The sequence below is a fragment of the Harmonia axyridis genome, chromosome 2, assembly GCF_914767665.1.
Source record: "Harmonia axyridis chromosome 2, icHarAxyr1.1, whole genome shotgun sequence".
In the NCBI taxonomy this organism is placed as follows: Eukaryota; Metazoa; Arthropoda; class Insecta; order Coleoptera; family Coccinellidae; genus Harmonia; species Harmonia axyridis.
In genome coordinates this window covers 28,937,707-28,958,728 of record NC_059502.1, presented here as the reverse complement: position 1 = coordinate 28,958,728, position 21,022 = coordinate 28,937,707, and the positions used below count along the sequence as shown (strand labels likewise).

The window sequence follows — 21,022 nt, the reverse complement described above, 5'->3', positions numbered from 1 at the left end:
AAAACGCCTGAATGTCATAGGAATGACACAGAAACAAGGAAATTGGGTGCGGTACGAGTTGAAGCCGCGAGGTGTTTGAACGACGTTTATTTACTTGTGAACAGCTGCTTGCAAGACAAAGACGGAAGGGGTTTCTGCATCGGATTGGGACTGGAGACGAAAAATGGGTTCATTACGATAATCCCAAGCGCATAAAATCATGAGGATATCCTGACAATGCTTCCACATCGACGGCCAAACCGAATATTCACGGTTCTAAGGTCATGCTCAGTATTTGGTGGGACCATTATTATTATTATTATATTATTATATTACCAGCTCGGCGTAGTGTATTATGACTGAAAGAATCACAGGCGATCTTTATCGAACGCAATTAATGCGTTTGTACCGAGCATTGAAAAACAAACCGTCGAAATACAACGAGAGAGAAGATGAATTGATTTTACTGCATGACAATGTTCGACCCCATGTTGCGAAAGTAGTCAAGATATACTTGGAAACGTTAAAATGGGAATTCCTATCCCACAACCCTACCCGACGTATTCTCCAGACGTTGCTCCCACGGACTATCACTTGTTTCAATTAATAGCAAACGGCCTGGCTGACCAACACTTCCGATCTTATGAAGAAGTAAAAACTTGAATCGATTCGTGGATCGCTTCAAAAGATGACCAGTTTTTTCAATTCGTACGCTGTCCGAAAGATGGGAGAAAGTAGTGACCAGCGATGGGCAATACTTTGAATTATAAATGTATAACCAGTTTTTTACAATAAAGCCTCGAATTTCGCAAAAAAAAGTTGTATCCTTATGTATTTGTTGTATTATAATAGCATTATTTACTAATCAGGGTTTTAACCATTCGGGTAGAAATTTTAAAAAAATTAGATTGTTTAATATGAAAAAAAGAAGACAATTGGCAACTACATCACAAAATCTAATTTGGTCTTTAAAACTTTGAACCCTTTGAAAACCTTGTAATCACAGCGTCCTCGTCAACATCAATGTCCCTATAAATATTCAGGACGTCAAAATACTCCATAAAAATGGAAGCAAACTACTAAATATGTCGTTTTCCACTGAATCTTGTCATCTGAATCTTATTATTATCCTCTATGATAGAAAAACTTTATTCAAATCAACAGAATTTTCTCACACCAAAATATCACAGCGATATATATCGATATTTTACTCTTACATATTTCGATACATTTCGATAGTGTCAGAAAATATCTATACAATATATAGATATCGATTGTTTTCTGACCTTTGCCCATCCCTAGTGTGGATTTGCCGAACGCAGTCATAACCATAAACAAAGATTTCTCTATGATCATAATTGTCAGTCAAACCGTCAAACGCATGTCTTAAAATTTTGTTCAAATATAAATCGTATATTGTATTCTTTAATAATGAATAAAAAATAACCGATATCAACCAAATTCTCAGATCTCATTTTTCCAGAAATGGCAATTTCTTTCTTTGAAGAATTTGGGAAAAATGAATAATCAAAATGTGAGCGTCAGTCTTTCAAGAAAGTTATTCATGCTTATAGGTTTGTAAAAAATTTTTAGAGAATATTGAATAATAATATAATCCCAACATTAAGATTTTAAATTAGCACATTTCTTCTTTATAGAGACATGTATGATGCATAAGTCCAAATTTAATTGATGATTGGGTGGGAAAAATTGACAAAAAAGTTTATGTTTGTTAGTTAAGTTGTAATCCTTTTTATGGTCCTTTTTTTTGTTTATTTAATAGTTACAATAGACAATTATTAGCATATTTTTCTCTGAATTTCAACTTTGAAAGAAAATTTGTCGTTTTATGTCTTGCCGATGAAAATATTGATATTCTTGTGAGTCAATTCGAAATGAATAATAGATATATTTTAAGGGCTATCATTCCATTGGATATTTACTTGTGAGGCCTAAAATGAAGTTACATTCATTCCATTGACTCATTAATAGAAATACTACCTGAAATAAAGAAATTGCATTCAATGTTTATTTTCAGTTTTAACAAATATTGAATTTACATAATCGTTTGATAAGATCTATGAAAAGACCTACAGTGAGATTTTGTTTTAGGAATATTCAGTATAGCTGTAATAAACAAACTGAAAAGAGGCAGAATGAATAATAGATCTACCTTTCGGATACCCATATCTGAGAAATCAGGTTATAAGAAGTCCCTCATTTCCAAGGTTTATCAATACATTTTTCAGTTGAGCAGCAAATTATTCTTCTATTCCATATTTTGTGAAGAAATACAATATAATTGCAACAATTTGAAGGACCTATTGGAAATTCCTGACGAACTAAGGAGTTTTTTAGTATCTGAAGATTGTATTGATGCTATGTTATAGAACGAGACTTGTGGCTCTGGGTTTTACTCAGAAGTGAATTAAACAGGGCAATTTATGTCCTATATAGTAAATAAAATTTTGATAGATATAAGTTTCAAAAGATCAACAATATTGATCATAGTATTTACATAAATCAAAAAATAACTGGCTTACTATTGTTGCATTGTACGTGGATGACTTTTTTGTTTTAACTAATGTTAATTCTGAATGAATTTTCTGATAGAAAATTTTATGAAAAAGAAATTAGGGGAAGCTAAAAAATGATTAGGGATGAATATTACTAGAAATTATGGAAAAGGTAGTAAAGCTATCGATTATATTCTTCAAATATGTATTGCAATAATTCAACATGTCTGATTATGAACATGTGAAAACTAAATTGAATTTTGATTCAACAAAAAAGAGTTGTAATGATGAACCATATAAGAAATTAATAGGTTTATTAACATCTTTAGCAGTATTAAGTAGTCCTGATATAGCATACTCTGTTAATTTCTTGAGTCAATTTAATAATTATCTCATTGTTGAACACTGGAAAAGTGCCAAACTCATTTCAAGATACAAAGATCATTGTTCAAATTTTACTTCAGTCAAAAGGAACTGAGTATTTGAAATCGGTACTAAAATTGTATCGGTCAATACTATTGACCCATATTAGTGGGTTCGATGAAATGGCCATATAGCACCTATTCCTATAACGATTAAAAGATTGGAAACTTTAGTGAACAAATAGGTAGGTATCTACATTATACAAATTTGATCATTCATGAAATGGAAATTTTCAATAAATAGTTGCTTTTTAAAGTATTTTATACCTTCATTGAATTGCTGGAAAATTGATATCAATTTCGAAAGTGACTGCCATGTTAAAATTCTTCATATACTGAATGATCCTTCAAAATTTATTTCTGTCGTAACATTTTGACTAGTATTTCAACTGATATATTCCATACGTTATTGAAATCAATATCTTCAAAGTACTATTCAAAAGACTTATAATGGAATTTAGAAGAATATGTCTTTCTCAATTTCATAGTCATATATGATATGATGCATAAGTCCAAATTTAATTAATTCACATCTAAAGTGAATGTTATTTTTAGAAATATTCAGTATAGCTATAATAAACGAACTAAAAAGAGACATAATGAATAGACTTGCCTTTCAAATACCCATGGCCTATGTTACCTCATAAGCAATTACCTATAATATCTTATCTTGGTGAAACCTTTTTGAGAAATCAGGTTATAAGTTTGAGAGTCTCTAATTTCCAAGGTTTATTAATACATGTTTCAGTTGAGCGGAAAATAATATAACAGGGTATATATAGTTGAAATTATTAGTATGAAAGATTTGACTTATTCATTATAAATTCAACAGCACTGCACTCAAATTCTTCAAAAACGGAGTGGTTACTTATATTTTTGCACTCCTCTGTCGTAAAAGTGTATATTTTAGATATTCAAAAAACACATGGAAACTTTTGACTATTATCTGACTAACTTGGCTCTTTTTTTCCAGTAATAAAGCCAATTGTGAATTATCTATAAGGAGTTTTTCTATCTGTTTAATACTGTTTCATAGTAGCATAACTTTTACTCCAATCCAAGACTGAATTGATGAATGAAGCTTCTGTTCTCTTTGGTAGTTCCATCTTCTGTCGCAATAAATTCAAATTCTCACGAAAGGGAATGTAGTTTTATAGTTTGTGGAAAATAAACGAAAAATTCCTGATATAAAGTAACATTCAACCAATTAATTCCAAATAATACAAACCCTTCAAACGAACCTGAGTTAAGGAAAATGCATTCGATGATGATATCAATGTTCATTTGCAAATTTTGACAAATATCTATCGAATTTTCGATTCGCCGAAGATTTTGCATTTTATCTGTCGGCATGTATTTAAATATTGAATAACAATTTTGGAAACTGCAAACTTTTTCAATAACTTTCATATATCGAAATGGAATATTTATTATTAACATGACACTGACAGCCAAATTGTCCACAGATACCACAGAAATATGGGACTTGAAATGTCAAAATGATCCGAAACACCCCGTATACTCGAAAACCGCGGGGAGAATCGAAGGTTTGGGATTTTTCCCGGGATCTCCAGACGATTTTGAGGGGGGTCTTATTCTTGTCATTTTTGCTCTAGATGGTCCCGTTTGGGCTGTGATTTTACGTTTAAAGTTTGACGTATATGTGCAAGCGGTTTTATATATACTTAGATACATGCCTGAAATATTCATTCCAAATGCCTCCATTCGAATACTTACAGAATAAGATCATCAAATGAATTATGAATTCGTTCTCAAAAACCAAAATTCAGCACATTCAGAGTTTTATTTCACACATAAAAAAAATTGAAAAATAAAACGTGGTCCAAAAAAGTCTCTTCCAGGAGATTTTTTAATCATAGAAGAGAACATTTTACAGGTGGTGTACATTATACAGGGTGTTTCCTAAACATGCGGCAAAAATGCAGGGGGTTGTTCCTTGGACTATTCTAAGAATATTTTGTCCTTTGATGATTTTTGAAAAACCTATTTGTTTCGAAGATATAGGGGAAACAAAATTTCAGATAATAACATTTTATTATGAAAAATTACATGAAAATTCAACTCAACCTACAAAAACTGTTGAAAATGACCACCTCTAGCCAGCATAAAAGCATCCAATCTTCTCCTCATTGACTGCCGAACCCTTTCAAAAACACCAGGATCATTTCTTATTAAGTTACACCCAGCAATGATCCGATTTCGCAAGTCTTCCACATTTTCTACTGGAGTGGTATAAACTAATGATTTTAGATGGCCCCATAGGAAATAATCTAAGGGTTTTTAGTAATTGGAATGTTGTTAAATAAATTTAAAAATGAATTGTACCTACTTAGTAAACACAGTGCGGTACGCATTTTTATTTAAACTATTATTAATTTTAAAAATATGAAAAATGTTGTTCGCCCTGTATCTTCGAAACAAAGAGGTTTTTCAAAAATCATCCAAGGACAAAACATGCTTAAAAGAGTCCAAGGAACAACCCCCTGAATTTTTGCCGCATGTTTAGGAAACACCCTGTATAATATACCATAGGTATAAAAATTTTCACCTTTATATTTCGTTCGAAAAATATGTCTCAATGACTTTTGAGAACATTTCAGCACACTTCAATTATTAATTTATGTGGGTCACATAATTGCCTCTTCATTGCTCAGGAGTCGAGCGAAGGCAGCAAGTTTATGATATTCTTTGTCTCAAAGTGTATTGAAATAAAATAAATAAATAATAGTTTATTGTGACATAAACATAAATCGCAGAGGCTGAAGCCTGTACGCGATATACAATTAACATATGAACAATATTACAATAGCCACATTTGAAATAAATCTAACTCTGAATAAAAACTGAATAAATAATGGAATTGATCGAATCATATCAAAATGAGGATAACTTGAAGTGTCGAGAACTCAGTGATGACTCTTTAGTGTTGTAACCTTGGTGACATGCAGTTGAGGATTACCGGTGCATCATCTAGAGGCCGATCTAAGGTAGGCAGGAATTCTTGGATATGAGGTTTCATCCATGATTCAACCATTGATTATGGATTGAATATATTTTCTTCCTTTTTCAAAAATCCATTTCCTTATCATAATTTGTTGTTTCTTATTGTGTCTTATGTCTTTCAGGTTCTTCGGGATCATACTATAAATGCGTGGAGCCAGGTATGTGAAGCATCTTTGTCCAATTCGCTTTTCTGCTCTAGGAATCACGTGAATTATCTTACTTCTTGTTTCATAACTGCAATCGGTTTGTCTTAATGTGAGTTGTATTCTTCTAGAACAGATGGCCGTTAATATCTGGGATACAAATAACTGTTGAGGATTCATTGCCCGCGATAAGAAGTATAATTCGTCTGAAGGAAACAAATGGGGCTTTCCGTAGATTACACGGAGCAACCATTTCTGGACCACTTCTACTCTTTTTATATGACATTCGTATGCTCCACCCCAGGCAATAATTCCATACTTTATCAGCGATTGGCATAGAGCATTATATATCTGCATTAGCCTTTCTATTTCCAAATACTTTTTAAGGTATCTAAACTTTGATAGAAGGCATCTAAGTTTTCTTACCAAATTGTCTATATGTAAGTTCCATTTTAGATGTCTATCGATGGTAATGCCGAGATACTTGATGGAGTCAGTTTCGGGTATGATTGTGCAATCGTTGACTTTCAGAGGACCCAAGTTCGGAAGACCTGACTCATAGGAAGTAAACGGTAAGTACTTTGTTTTTTTCACGTTCATTGTTAATTCATTCATCTCAAACCACTGTTTTATTTTGAAAAGGTCTTTTTCAGACTCAGATTTCAGTTCTTGCCAAGAATTTCCCTCGTACAATATGGCAGTGTCATCCGCAAAACTGATAACCTCACCTTTCTTCTCCATTTGTAATAAACCATTCATATAAACTAAGAACAATATCGGTCCCATCACTGTTCCTTGGGGTACTCCACATTCGATGTTCCTCACCTTACTAGAATAATCCTTTATTTTTACAAATTGGACTCTATCAGTTAAATAGCTTTTCAATAATTCATATGATTTACCCCGGAATCCGTTTCGGTAGAGTTTATCTAAAAGTTTTTTGTGTGAAACAGTATCGAAGGCCTTTTCAAGGTCTACAAAGACACACAGACCAGTTTTTCTACCATCTAACCAACCGTATATCCTCGCTATCATTCTCCTAATCGCATCTTCAGTCGATTTACCTTCTCTGAAACCGTACTGGTGTTCAGATATAATTTTATTTTTTTCTAGGAACTTGACAATTCTGATCTTCAATAATTTCTCTACAATTTTGGCTACATTCGATATAAGACATATCGGTCTATAATTTGTCATCTTGTCCTTTTCTCCTGATTTAAAAATTGGTTTGATAACCCCCACTTTGAAAATTCTAGGAAACCTAGCTGACTCGAAACACATATTCGTCATTAATACAAGGGGTTCAACAATTTCTTCTTGAATATTCTTCAGCAGTTCTGATCTAATTCCATCAACGCCAGGAGATCCTCCGTTTTTTTGTTTTTGTATCACTTCTTTCACTTCATTTGGACTTGTTGGGAATAGAAAAAATGTCTCATTACAAAAAATTTCACCCTCTTTCTTTTCTAAACTATAAGGTATATTATCTGCTAGCTTTTTACCTACTTCGTTGTAATATCTTCCGAATTCCTCTACAATTTGTTCCGTGTTTGTTACTTCCTGTCCTTCATTATTAATGATAGATTTTATTTCTGTTGCAGGTTTGGATCTACCGCAGAGGTTATCCACGTAAGACCAAAGTGATTTTGTTGCTGAAGTGTATTTCGTGACAAAGGTGTTCATGTAATCTCTTTTAGCATTCCTGATCAACTTGTGTAAAATATTTCTGTATCTTGCATATTGTTGTTTCAACTCAGTATTGTATTGATATTTCATCATTTCCTTGTATAAATAGTTTTTTCTGTTTATGGCTCTTAGTAATCCCTGAGTGATCCAGTTGCTTCTCCCAGATTTCCTATGGCTCAACTCAATTTTTGTTGTATGTTTCTGTGTGTAATGTTTTAATAAATCAATAAACAATTCTGCGAATGAGTCTACATCTTTATTTTTCATCAATTCGTGCCAATCAATTTCCTTTAAATCATTTTTTAATTTCTGATAATCAATATAAGTTTTATATTTAATAACTTTTTCGGGAGGTTTTTCTTTCAGGTTGAGGCATAAACTAATTGCATAATGATCAGTGATGTCCGTACGAATAATAAACGATCTATTCTGATTTACAACAGATTGGCGACATCTCAGAAATATATGGTCAAGGCAACTACCACTAGAAGGCCTAGTTACATTATTTATATAGGATTTATATCCAAAAAAACTGAAGACATTCATGTATTCATCAACTATTTCATTATTCGATAAAAGATCAATGTTAATATCTCCTACAATTAAATGATAATCCCACGTGCTATCATTACTTGTTGTTGTTCCAATGTATTCAGCTAAGTCTCTATTGAACTTTTTTGGACATCCTTTTGGAGAACGATAGATTCCTGTTATTTTAAGTTTTTTCATTTCGAATACAAGGTCTAGTTCCACCGCTTTAATTTCTCCTATACTTATTATCTTGCCGTTAAACATCAAATCGTTCCTGATATATATCACAACCCCGTCATTTTTGTTGAAAGTTCCATAATTATACATGTATGTGTATCCTTCGATTTTATAAAGATCCACGTTATCTATCATAAATGTTTCCGTTAAAACAATCACATGAAAATCATCTGTATATGTTCTCAACATTAATTTGAACTCGTCAAAATTCCTGTCGATACTTCTGATATTATTGTGAATGATTTTAAATTTTGATTCTATGTTATAATGTTTGAGATCCCCAATATAATCTATATATTCTGCTTCATGTGTTTCCCCCTCAAAATCCCTCAAGAATTGATCCATGTATATACAATTAAAACTTAAAATAGATGAATAAAGAGTAGTTTACCTTAGCTTTTCTAACCTCCCTTCTTTCCTTTCTTTCCACTGTTATCAGCTTTTTGTTCTTTCTTGGCAACTCCACTACCTGATGACTGCTTTGGTTCTGTTGTTACCAGTTTTTGCTCTCTCCTGGCACTACTACTCCCCGAAGACTGTGATCTCGTTCTGCTCTTTATTTCCCACTCCTTGGTCCTTTCCAGCACCTGATTAATCGTTGAAATCTCCTTGCTGATCTTAGAGTCCTCTTCCACTGTCAAGTGTTCGTGTTCAGTTAACATCTGTGTAATACGGGATATGGGGGCCGGACTATTAGGTGCGCTGCTTACTAAATCAGTTGGTATGCTAGATGGATTTTCCTCAATATGAGTCTGTAGTTCCAATACAGTTTGAGTCTTAAGTTGCTGCACAGAAAATTTCTCACCATTCACGACAAGGAGCTTTTGCCAGATGTATGCCCTCTGATTGTTCGCTCTTGCCAAGTTCAGTTGTTGGCGCAGTATTTTGAAATCGTCACGATCTTCTTCACAAAGGTCTTCGTTTATGAAAATACGGGATCCCTTTAATTTGTGTCGATTCTTTATAACCTTAGACTTGGCCAGGAAGGATACAAATTCGATTTTTACCACTGGTTTAGTTTTTCCCAATCTATATATATTATTAACTTCTGTTTCTAGCAGATTGATATTCAAAATGGCATTCAGTTTGGAGACAACGCACTTTACCAAATTGGAACTATCGGGTTCCAATCCAGAGATGATGATATTATTCTTCAACGATCTTCTCTTTATCTCCAATATCTCGCTTTCTACTCTGGAGAGTCTTTGTTCACAGTTTTCCAATCTTTCACCCGTGTCTATCCCCACCTGCTTTATTTCTTCTCTTAACTTCGCAAGTTCCTCCTTGATAATGATGGTTTGATTGGCAAATTCAGTCTTTAAAAACCTCGCTAGTTCCTCATTTACTGCCATCCTCCTTTTTCGATATCTCGACGTGTATGTTACGCTTTATAACTCTTGCTTGTGATACCTCCAGATGTCGTCTGATAATCAGGATATCCCGGAATGAATGATAAATTTCCACTCAAATAATCGCAAATACACGCGAAAAAAAATTAAATTGATTTGAAAATCACTCAGCCAAATATGAACTTTCTACTTGTATTTACTCTTTTATAATTTCGCCAATATTTAAAATATATTGCGTCTTTAATTCACGAAATAATATGGAGCACTCGAATTCACAACTTCCCATATGGCTACTATATTGACATCATTGAAGAGTCAATTAAATTTTTGGGAGTATATTTGGATGGTTTCCTTAAATGGTCATATCACATAGATTACCTGTCAGGGAAGCTATGTCGTGTAGGATTTGGAATCAGAACATTATCAAAGTATTTGAGTCTAAATAATTTAAAAACAGTTTATTTTGCAAATTTTGAATGCCTTTTAAGATATGGAATTATATTTTGGGGATCAAGCTCAGAGGTCAATAAATTGTTTGTGTTGCAAAAAAGGGTGATGAGGTATATTTTTAAAATGACTTCAATTCAATCATGTAGGGGATTATTTAAGAGAAATAAACTGTTAACAATTTTTGGTATTTATGTATTAGAATGTTTGCTTTTTTTTTCAAGAACAAAGATATTTTTTCAGTTCACACAATTAGAAGTAATTACCCTTTAAGATCGCAGAACTTACATTATCCTATACATAGGTTATCTCTATCAGAAAAGCACCCATCTCACATGTGTATTAGATTGTATAATAAACTACCTGATAGGATTAAACTGGTGAATGATTTTAAGAATTTTAAGAAAAATGTCAGAGATTATTTGATTTGTTTGAAACCATATTCTCTTTATGATTATTTGAGTTAATTTTAGTATTTTTGTGGATTTTGGCAATTTGACACTATTTCTTTTATGTATAGTACACTGTACAGACATACTATGAAATAAAGAGTATTATTATTATTATTTCAGGCTATCTGCTTGTTTGAATCTTCAATTTTGTATCTTTGTTACTTAATCTGAATACGTTGAAATATCAAAAAATTATCGAGCATTTGTTTTCGAGAAGAATGCAAGAAAAACATCACTGTAATTTTTGACGAACTTTTGTTCATTTTCTCAAAAAAGAGAATGAATATTTACGGATCCATAGGCAGTATCGTAAAGTCTTTTTTTCAAAAACCAACTAATCGCAATTCCTTCCTTTAGTATGCATCTTTGGAGGGAGTAGTTTCATATAAATTGAAATTTCAAAGTTGATACCTCGATCTACGAAGGGGTAACAACTACAAAATAAATCATGATGTAAGTCCCAAAAAAAGTTAATAATCGGCACAATGACAAGTTTTAAGCATTGATATCTCCAAACACTGATACATTCCACCCTGACTACATCCAGTAGTTTCAATATCCAAGAACTTTTTGAGGTGCCCAAAATCCTTAAGAACCATTCACACCAGTCATATCTACGAGTTTTTTTTTTGCAAATCGTGTTTCAACGAAATTTTTTTTTTGGTTATTATTATATGAGGTCCCTCAAATTCGATGCTCACTGAAAGTATCATGAGAATTATAAAACTTAGAGAAAAAATCTTCAAGACCAAGAACCTCGATCTTTGTTTTTTTGAAATGATAAGATCTTTTAAGAGTATTGAGTATTATTCAGTGTGGTCCAATGCAAATTAAAAACCTCAATTTTCCGGCTTTAAAATGAAAATGTAGACCCCCTAATTTCCCATTCGAGGGGAAACAACTTTTCCACTTTTCGCATCCTTAAAGAGTGAGTACAAAACCTTGATTTTGAATAGGGATGAAGAGTTATGTGATACCTCATTTTGAAGATCTTATCGAGTAATATCTGATCCTGAAATTTCCTCTCTGATTGTACACGATGCAATCTTCAAAATTAGTTATTGCAACACCCCTTATTACTTTTCAAAGTTAAGGGGTTGTGCTCACCCTCATTAGGGGGTTGGTATTACGGGGATGAAAAAAAACGGAAAACTTGTTCTCCCTCGACTCAGAATTTGACGGGCCTGAGCGATTTTCCACATTTTCATTTTGAAGGCGCAAACTCGAGGTGTAGAGCTTTCGTTGGTCCACACTGTATGATATTCATAACAGAACATGGAAATTATTTATAATTATATAAACCATAAAAATTACTTAAAAAAAGTTTTAGAATTTTTCTCGAGATACTCTCAGTGAGCATCATATGAGGTATCCCTATACATATTATTCATATGACTTAAGTATGTCTTATACAGATTCATCAATAGTTACTTCTATTTTGTTCTAAACTTTTTGAGAGCTATAGTTCTCCATACGGATCGCTTTTTCGATCATTCCATCACGATGTCTTTATTTTTAGAATTTTGGGCAGGAAATGATTACAAACTATAAGGTTCGACTCATTAATAAAGAATGCCTTGTCAAACTCAAGAATATCCGGCTGACCAGCAGTAAACACGATAATTCTCGAATGAAAAGACTTTAAGCCTTGAAAAATTCAGGGTAGGGTCAGATCGAATGCTGCAGTTTATGAACATAATCTGAATAGGGGTTCAATTGAATAAACATTACTTGAAATTTTGTTTTTCTGGTATTTTCAAAACTGAATCCCAATCTGAATGAAAATATGAATCGGGATGTAAAATGACAATTTCCAGCTTCTTGTCATTTTTCTTGTTGATCGGGTAACCAGAAAATTCAAGATGATTATCGAAAATAAATCAACTTATATTTCGTTGACCGCCAAACCAACCAAGTTGAGATTTTGGTTGTTGATATGAATTAACAATTCCGTGCTGTGTGCAGAAAATCGAATACCCACTACTTCCGTGATTACAAATCGGATCGGGTGAAGATTTTACGTCGTCAGAAAAAAAGATCATTCAAGCAGAATATCGAAAAAGAACTCAAGATATTTTAAGCGCTCGTTCATTAATGCGTCAATTACACCCTTGGTGGTTGTATTTAGCTAATACAGTATCATGGGTGTTATGGGTGTTATTAGCGCATGAATGAACGAGCACCCAAAAGTTCCTGACTTTACGTCAGGGCACTCCTGATTTTCAACATATAAATTCAGCACTATTAATTTTAAGTGGCTCCATTCTGAAGTTCAAAATAACTTACGGTCGAATTTCAAATGAAGAGCGACCATACGATTATATGCTTATAAATTCCTCAATGTCCAAGTTCAATTTCATGGGTAGAAAAAAGTATTCTAAACTATTCATATACCTACTTCAATATAGAGTTTTTTCGCCTATCAATTCTTTTGTGATATGAATCAAATATATATAATTTAAAAGTAAGCAATCATTCAAATTATTCTATATCAAATTTTGTGATACGGGTGGTGCCATCTATGTTTCCATGTTACCCACTATTGAGAGTAGGTGAGCAAACTGATATAGAAAGCATTCGTTGAATAGTACGTAATATTCGATAGTTGCAAAAGATGACTTCGAGTTAAAGAGTACGTTACCCTCAGTTTGTTTGAGTTAATTAATTCAATAATATATTTATGTAATTCAATGCAGTCTGCAATTTATACAGGGTGGGTCAATAGTGCTCGATCGGTAGATAACTCCTGTACCTAAATCCTAAATGTTGGCCTGGGAGAATGATTCAAATTTTGACGGAATCGATAGCGCATAAGCTTAAATTATGTTCGACTCTACAGGCTGGTCTGAAAGTAGTGAAACACGATACCACTTTGCTTTTTTTTCGAATGGAAATGTCCAATTTTCATATCATACTCATAATATTCATGAAATACCCCATTTGTTATCTTCATCTGAGGTACTTTTTGACGTAGGCCACTTTTTTCGAAAAATTTCATGGTTATAATGTTTCAAACTAAAGATCATATCTTGAAAACCGTTCGAGATAATTGTACGATTTATTTTTTATTGAATTCCCAAAAAGTATTCTTTCTGCAAGGTCACTCTAGAGGTGGTTCGAAAGACACTGCAATTCGAAAAAAATTACCTTTAAAAAATGCCTATAAGTGTCAAATGGCATGCCCTGATTTTTTTCGCTTGTCAAATTGACTAGTAAGTTGTGTTAATTTTTTGTCTAGACATGTTGTGCCTAAATTGAATTATTTTCAAAATGCTTCACATTTCATGTTTTGAACTGGTACTTTCAGTATAATTTTCACGCATATAATTTCAAAGGGAAATGATTACTAAACTCTTCTTAATATCTACTAATAATATCAATTCAAGATAAGCCTAATCAAAGAAATCATCAACATATCGGGAAACATTCAGGTTGACAAAATTTAAATTGAGACCACACGAAAAACCAGAAACATAATCTGAAGTTCAAAACGACTGCAGGAACATACTGTATAGGTATAGATGTAATCTCCAACACTAAGGCACAATTTATGGCAGATTTAGTTACCCACATTGCATGGAACTAAACACGTTTTTGTTGTTTTTATATAATTCTCTGATAGATAGATATTTAAATATAGTAAACATTGCAACTATTTTCCCAAATAATAATTCATAATATTCGATTGATACCAATTCGTTTTATGAATTGATGTAGGTACCTACTATAGCAAGTTGTGGATTTTCTTATGCCTAAGATTCAATTCAATTGTAATGGTTAATCAGTTAATTAGAAATAAACTATCTTACAATCTCTTGAACTTGAGCAGATATAATGAAATCGAAACATATGAAGGGAAATAGTAATACGACTCATGGTCATTGAGTTTTTCAATATAACGAGTCACTGTAAATAATAAATGCATGAAAAAATTCTGGTTTCATCAATTAATATTTTATGTGAATGTATAAAAAATTGTTTTCATCAAAGTGGGTAATCTTGTAGTTTCACAATTGAATATAAGAAGTGAAGAATATGGATTTGAGTTCATTAATACATTAAAATAAAAATATAAGTTATCTTGAAATAGTGGGAATTCCTTCAATAAAGATCTATATTTTTTTCGTAAGTTTTTATTCTTGACAGTTATGGTTCATTTATTCTTTTTATTTAATTCAGTACTTGATGCAACTATATGTTCACAAAAAAAAATCATATCTAAAAGTTATGATGAAAGATGTAAAAAAGAATAAATATATTCAAGATTTTTTAGAATTTGACATCTCACCAAACCACTTATCCTAACAAAAGAAAATTGTTCAAAATCAGTTAATAAAGTGCCATGACCAAACTATAAATTAAATATTTCTCTTTCTTCACCAGTAATAATAATATGATCTTGGAGGATATCGTACACGAACATTTACCCCTGGAGTATCATATACATATGGGTAAGTGCCGACCCTAACAATTGGACCATAATATCCATCGAGTCCAAAGTAGAATGGAGTAGGTGAACAAATAGATAAAGTTGACATTGTGAGGACTAGGGTTATCTGTAAATAAATTGAATTCAATTAATTAAATGACCCATGTTTCGAATTGCAATTGCTACAGCTTCCATGCAAGACAAAATGCCTAATTTTGTGATTACTGCAGGACTAATACTGTCGATGGCCAATTGGCCTTTGGTCAATAAATTGCGTTTGTTGTTGTTGTTGTAATTACAGAATTAGACATTTTGCCCATACAACTGTACCTTCTTCATCATCCTCAGAAACAAAATTAAATTAGAATATTTTCTTTGTGTAAAATACATAACGGTTTTCAATAAAATCCAAATCAAGCAGGATTCGAATTCTATTCCTTATCAAAAACTCTCAGCAATTTGCAAGGGGAACTTTTTTTCATGATTTCAATATTCCTCCTTTAAATTTCACCATTTTCGACATACAGAGTGTTGAAATGGAAGAAGAATCGTTTTTTTTTCGGAGCCTTTCATCGTACAGTAATAGTAATTTACGTAACAAGTCCGGAAAATAGGGTTTTTTTGGATGAATAAGCGAGTCCTGGAAGTCTGTGAGTCCAAAAAAACCATTTTCGGGCGTGTTGCGTACAATATTTTTTCGGCAACCATGTAAAATAACACTATCGCTGCTGCTTTTCATATTTTATTGCTATTGCGATAAAAAAACATGCAAATTTTTGACAACTAATTTCATATGAACTGTCAGCCGTTATCTCGGTTGCTATGGATTCTATGATTCTTTTCCGGCCTAGTCCGGGAAGTACGTACTTTCCAGACTAGGCCGGGAAATGCTACTTTCTCAGAGAAAAAGCGTCCGGAAAGTGAGCACTTCCCGGACGGTTGCCGAAAAAATAGATTTAGTAAGCATTTTCTAATCATATTAAGCTATGTTTTATGCGGATTTTTTTTTAAGTCTTAATTGGCGAATGTTTTGAAGGGATATAGTTGGTGCTCTTCTCCCCAATTACTACGCTTATGGAAAAAGTTATGCTTTTGGGATTTTGTTCATTGCTTTAAAGTTGACCGTATTCAAGAAAAATCAACATGTTGAAAAAGATATTCGACTGTGTGGAGATTTTAGAAAAGGCAATTTGACAGTTAGACCATGTTTTTCAACTTAAAAGTTGATTATTCTAGAAAACGGTCGATTTTTCAGCGTATGAGTTGAACAATTTTTTTTTTAAATCCTGGCGACAAAGCATTGACAGTGTTTATTTGAAGTTATCTATTTCTTCGTTATTGCGCTAGCTCTGAAATCGATACAAATGTACATTTAGCTTAATCCAAATGAGTCATCTGAAATCTTTGAACCAAAAAATGAATTCATTGAGTGTAAATTCTTCAGAAAAATGATAACCCCCAATCAATTTGTTGCCAATGAAATTGAATCCCTTTTAAAGCATTTTATTGTCATATGAAAGGTCTTGTCATTTTAACAAAAAAACATAATGGGATCATATGTCCGATTTCAATTATTTGAGGGAATACATTAATTCGATTTTCTTCTTGAATTTTCTACAGAGTTATAATAGTTGAGAAATGTCAAACAGAATCAAATTTGAGAAAGGATCAGTGAGTTGAACCCAATCGTTTGAGTCCATTCCTGTCACAAAATTCGAAAGTCTGGCGAAGTCATAGAGATCTACTATCACTGGTCACTAACTACAAATCAAAAATTTGCCAAAATACATTGCTACATTTCAAGGAACTTTTTTTGCAGATATGAATAAAACCAGGAAACAGACGGCTCTCTCGATTTCCGAATGCTGACCTGTATCTTATTTTATCCGGACATTTTTTCCAACTCTCCCCAATTCTTTGCTTGGCACGTTTTTCAACACTTCAGTGTAAAAATGATATTTCCTGAAGCTGGTTCCTTCTACATAATTTTAGAAAAATTCTCGCTTTCCTTAATTGGATTATTCTGTTAAATTATATGTAATATCAATATAATGATGCTTTAAATAAAACTGGCAGCGTGAAATTTTTCTTGCAATATTTTGGAGGCTTGTTATAGGTTGATTCATATGAATATTTTATGTTTGAATGTAAAACTCACTATCAATAACATTGTGTTCACCGACATTTTGCACATCACTATGACAATGTAGAATGAAGAAATGATTCTCGAATAAGTACCAAGTTGCACGTCAGACAAAAAACTAATGATTAAATATTGAAATGAATGTCCTCTAATTACTGGCTTTCAGTTTGAAAAACATAATTAAATTCATTTACGTTTCTGGATTTTCCTCTATGGATATTTGTCAAGGTGTACCTATATCAATTTATTTTTTATGAATAAGAGAATAATATTTTTCCTAGGTGAAAACTTTTGTACAGTCGACTTTTAATAACTCTGACCTTGTTAATTCGAAATCTTCGATAACTGAAATTATTTTCAATTCCCTTGAAAAAACCTGTCTAAGTCTAAAAAATAACCATGCTTAACTCGAAATTATTTTACGGTTATATCTCATTTTCACCCCCATAAGTCGAAGAATCGCAAAAATGACCTCTATAACACGAAGTCAGTACTCATTTCGAAACCCTGCCGCACAAGTCGGTTAATCGACTTGAGACTTGACAAACGGAAAAACAGCAATCTTTTTGAGTAGTTGTTCCCCGATCATAAGCGTAATGGCAAAACATATGGTAGCATCGAAGAACAAAACTAGCTCTAAACGACCCCACAATTCTCTACCTGTCATCCATAACCACATAGAGAAGAGACCTAGTGATCCTCAGACGACTTCGAATCGGACATAGCTCAGTAACTCACCACCACCTTTAGCGAAGGAAAGCCCACCACTGTGTACTATATGTAACACTCAAAGACCTGAAAATCGACACACAAGTCTGTTTCAACACATTAGCATTTGTAAAATCAATCAATGTGAAAATTTAATCCAGATAGAGCCAATGTTTTAGTTTGATAAGTATTATAATGTGCCATAACCGCATAAATTAATAAAATTAAAAAAAATAAGGATAAGAGGGATTTGGTTCCTTCCTCGCCCAGATATTATCAAGATTTGCAATCAAAGCACTGATTAATCGTCGGTCAAAATGTTCCCCCCCTGAACAATCAACAGCTTCGGATAATAATAATAATAATATTTATTCATGCTGTTTCACAATGTTTACATACGTCAAATACAAAAAGAAAATATATTTATACATATATACTCATGAAAACTCCTGAAAATCATTCAAATAATATTCATTCAATGAGAAGAAACATTTATTCAACAAGTATTTCTTCAAACAAAGCTTGAATTGTTTAGTAGGCATCGCCCCCACAGTGGGTGGCAGGCTGTTGAAGAGCTTAGGCCCAAAGTAAGTTACACCGCACTTTATCATATTAATTCTATGGAAATCAAGATGAATAAGATCTCTTTTTCGTGTGTTATGTTCATGAATATCCTGGTGTGTTGTATATTTCTCCTCATGCGACTTTACAAACAACAAACACTGAAAAATGAACAGACACGGGACAGTAAGTATTTTTTTTATCTTGAAACTCATGTTTGCATTCATCTCTGTAATTAAGTCTACCCAAAACTCTGATAGCCTTCCTTTGCAATCCAAAGAATCGTTTCACACCAGCATCATGACCCCAACACAAAATACCATATGTTATTCTAGATTCTATGACTCCACGATACACAGACAATAATACAGAATCCGACACAACCTCAGTTAATGACCGCAATGCAAAAACACCTGACGTAATTGAATTACAGACTTCATCGATGTGAGCATTTCGAGACAAATTACCCTCCATATGTACACCTAAAAATTTGATTGGTTCAAGTGAATTCATCCCTCCTAGATCTCTCATTGAAAAATACATATACTCTGTCTTCGTTTCATTCAAGCTGAGCTGGTTGCTATTGAACCATTCTGAAACAACAGAGGACAACTCTCCCAAAATGTGAATTATAAGCTCCCTAGACTGAGCCTTTTTGAGCACAGTTGTGTCATCAGAAAAAAGAACAAAGTCCGCATCAGGGTCACAGCTCACAAGATCGTTGACGTAGATGAGGAAGAGAAGCGGTCCGAGAATCGATCCCTGTGGCATACCGCAATCAACACTTGACAAGTCAGACAGATCTCCCCCGACATCAACACACTGCACCCTATCAGACAAATAGGAGCCCAAAAGTTCAATTGCACCCTGATCGAACCGATACCTCTTTAATTTATAAAGAAGATGCTCTCTAGACACGCAATCAAAAGCCTTGCTCAAGTCACAGAAAAGTCCACCCACGTATAAACCATCACTATATCCTTCATTAATTATTTTCATAAGCTCTGTGATGGCAGCTGTTGTAGAGAGACCGCTTCTGAATCCGAATTGGGAGCTATTAAAGAGGCAGTTGCTCTCAAAATAGGAGGTTAACGGTAGCTGCATAACCCTTTCCAAGACCTTTGAGAACAGTGGTATAATCGATATTGGTCTATAGTTGTTGACCAACTGCACTGAACCTTTTTTATGAAAAGGAACAACTCTTGCTACCTTAAGTATTTTCGGGAAGGATGAATAAATATGTAAGGAAAAGGATACTTCTTTGTCCTCGACCAAAAAATTGGCTCCAATGATGTAAAAAACATACCGCATAAAAGATATTCCTAGCTATTCGTCATGACATCAAACACAAATAAATATTTTACTGAGAAGGAATTTCAGGAAACACCAGGGTCTCACAGGTCATCAGCCAAAATCACCAAAATATCTGAGAACAGAATAAGAAAGAACCATAGATACACCAAACTGATTCGAATTGCAATGTGGAAGTATGTACCAGGGAGGTAAAGTTCTTCCTCTTCAGTTGCCATCTCATTTCAGAAGGTTGGCTATCAAAATGGCTACCTTCATCTTTGACACTGCAGCCCTAAACAACTCAACAGAACTGCGCTTGTATCATTGTCTCAAGTTGTTTAACCAGGAGATTCTCCTTCTTCCGATGTTCCTTCTTTCCTGTATTTTTCCCTGTGTCGCTATCTGCAAAGGTAAAGTTCACAATTACATAAATGAAATGAAAAAAAGTTAATATGCTAGGCTATCAAAAGAGCCTATTAGGCTGTTAGCAATAATGCTACTCTTCGTATTAACATTGAATGAACCATTAAACATTGGATATATAGGTTTTCCAATATGATATTCCATTTCGAATAGACCGCTAGGTTACACTCGATCTATACCCCCAGGAATCTAATCAACAACACATTGCTTCAAGCTTGTCACCAGATGTAGCAAGCTCGACTTTGGGGTAGATCAATGGAAGAGCGGCTCCACTGACCAAAAATATAAAATAATTCCATAAGAGAGAGGAAGGTGGATTCGGCCCGTCGCTAAATTGGTCAGGTCTTGATCTTAAATTTGTCTTCTATAATTTTTAGTATATTTTTTCTTGAATTCAGAGTCAAATTTGATTTCAAACTAGCAATAGTAAAAAAATAAAAGAATACACACCTCGTCAGTTGGCTCAAAAGCCAGGATTAAACAAAACAAAAAATTATTTCTACAACTTTGGATCTGGGAGATATCAGAACTACTAAGTAAGAACCATCATTTGAGGAGAAAGTATTAGTTGTTTTCGAATCTTTCATTTTGTATAAGGCCGAAACTCTCTTCTTGTTATTCTTTATTATAGCTCATAGTTTTTCATTTTGTATTTTCCAGTGCTCTGAAGAAGCTTTTG

At 33.2% G+C, this 21,022-nt stretch overlaps 1 long non-coding RNA gene across 1 annotated transcript; it reads right to left on the bottom strand.

The window, feature by feature from the left end:
* Window positions 1–15,026: 15,026 nt before the first annotated feature.
* LOC123674186 lies at window positions 15,027–17,614 on the bottom strand. The gene is made up of 2 exons (XR_006746598.1): window positions 17,374–17,614; window positions 15,027–15,342 (listed from the first exon to the last, which is right to left on the bottom strand). It is a non-coding gene; the product is annotated as an uncharacterized LOC123674186 (long non-coding RNA).
* Between the last annotated feature and the right edge of the window lie 3,408 nt (window positions 17,615–21,022).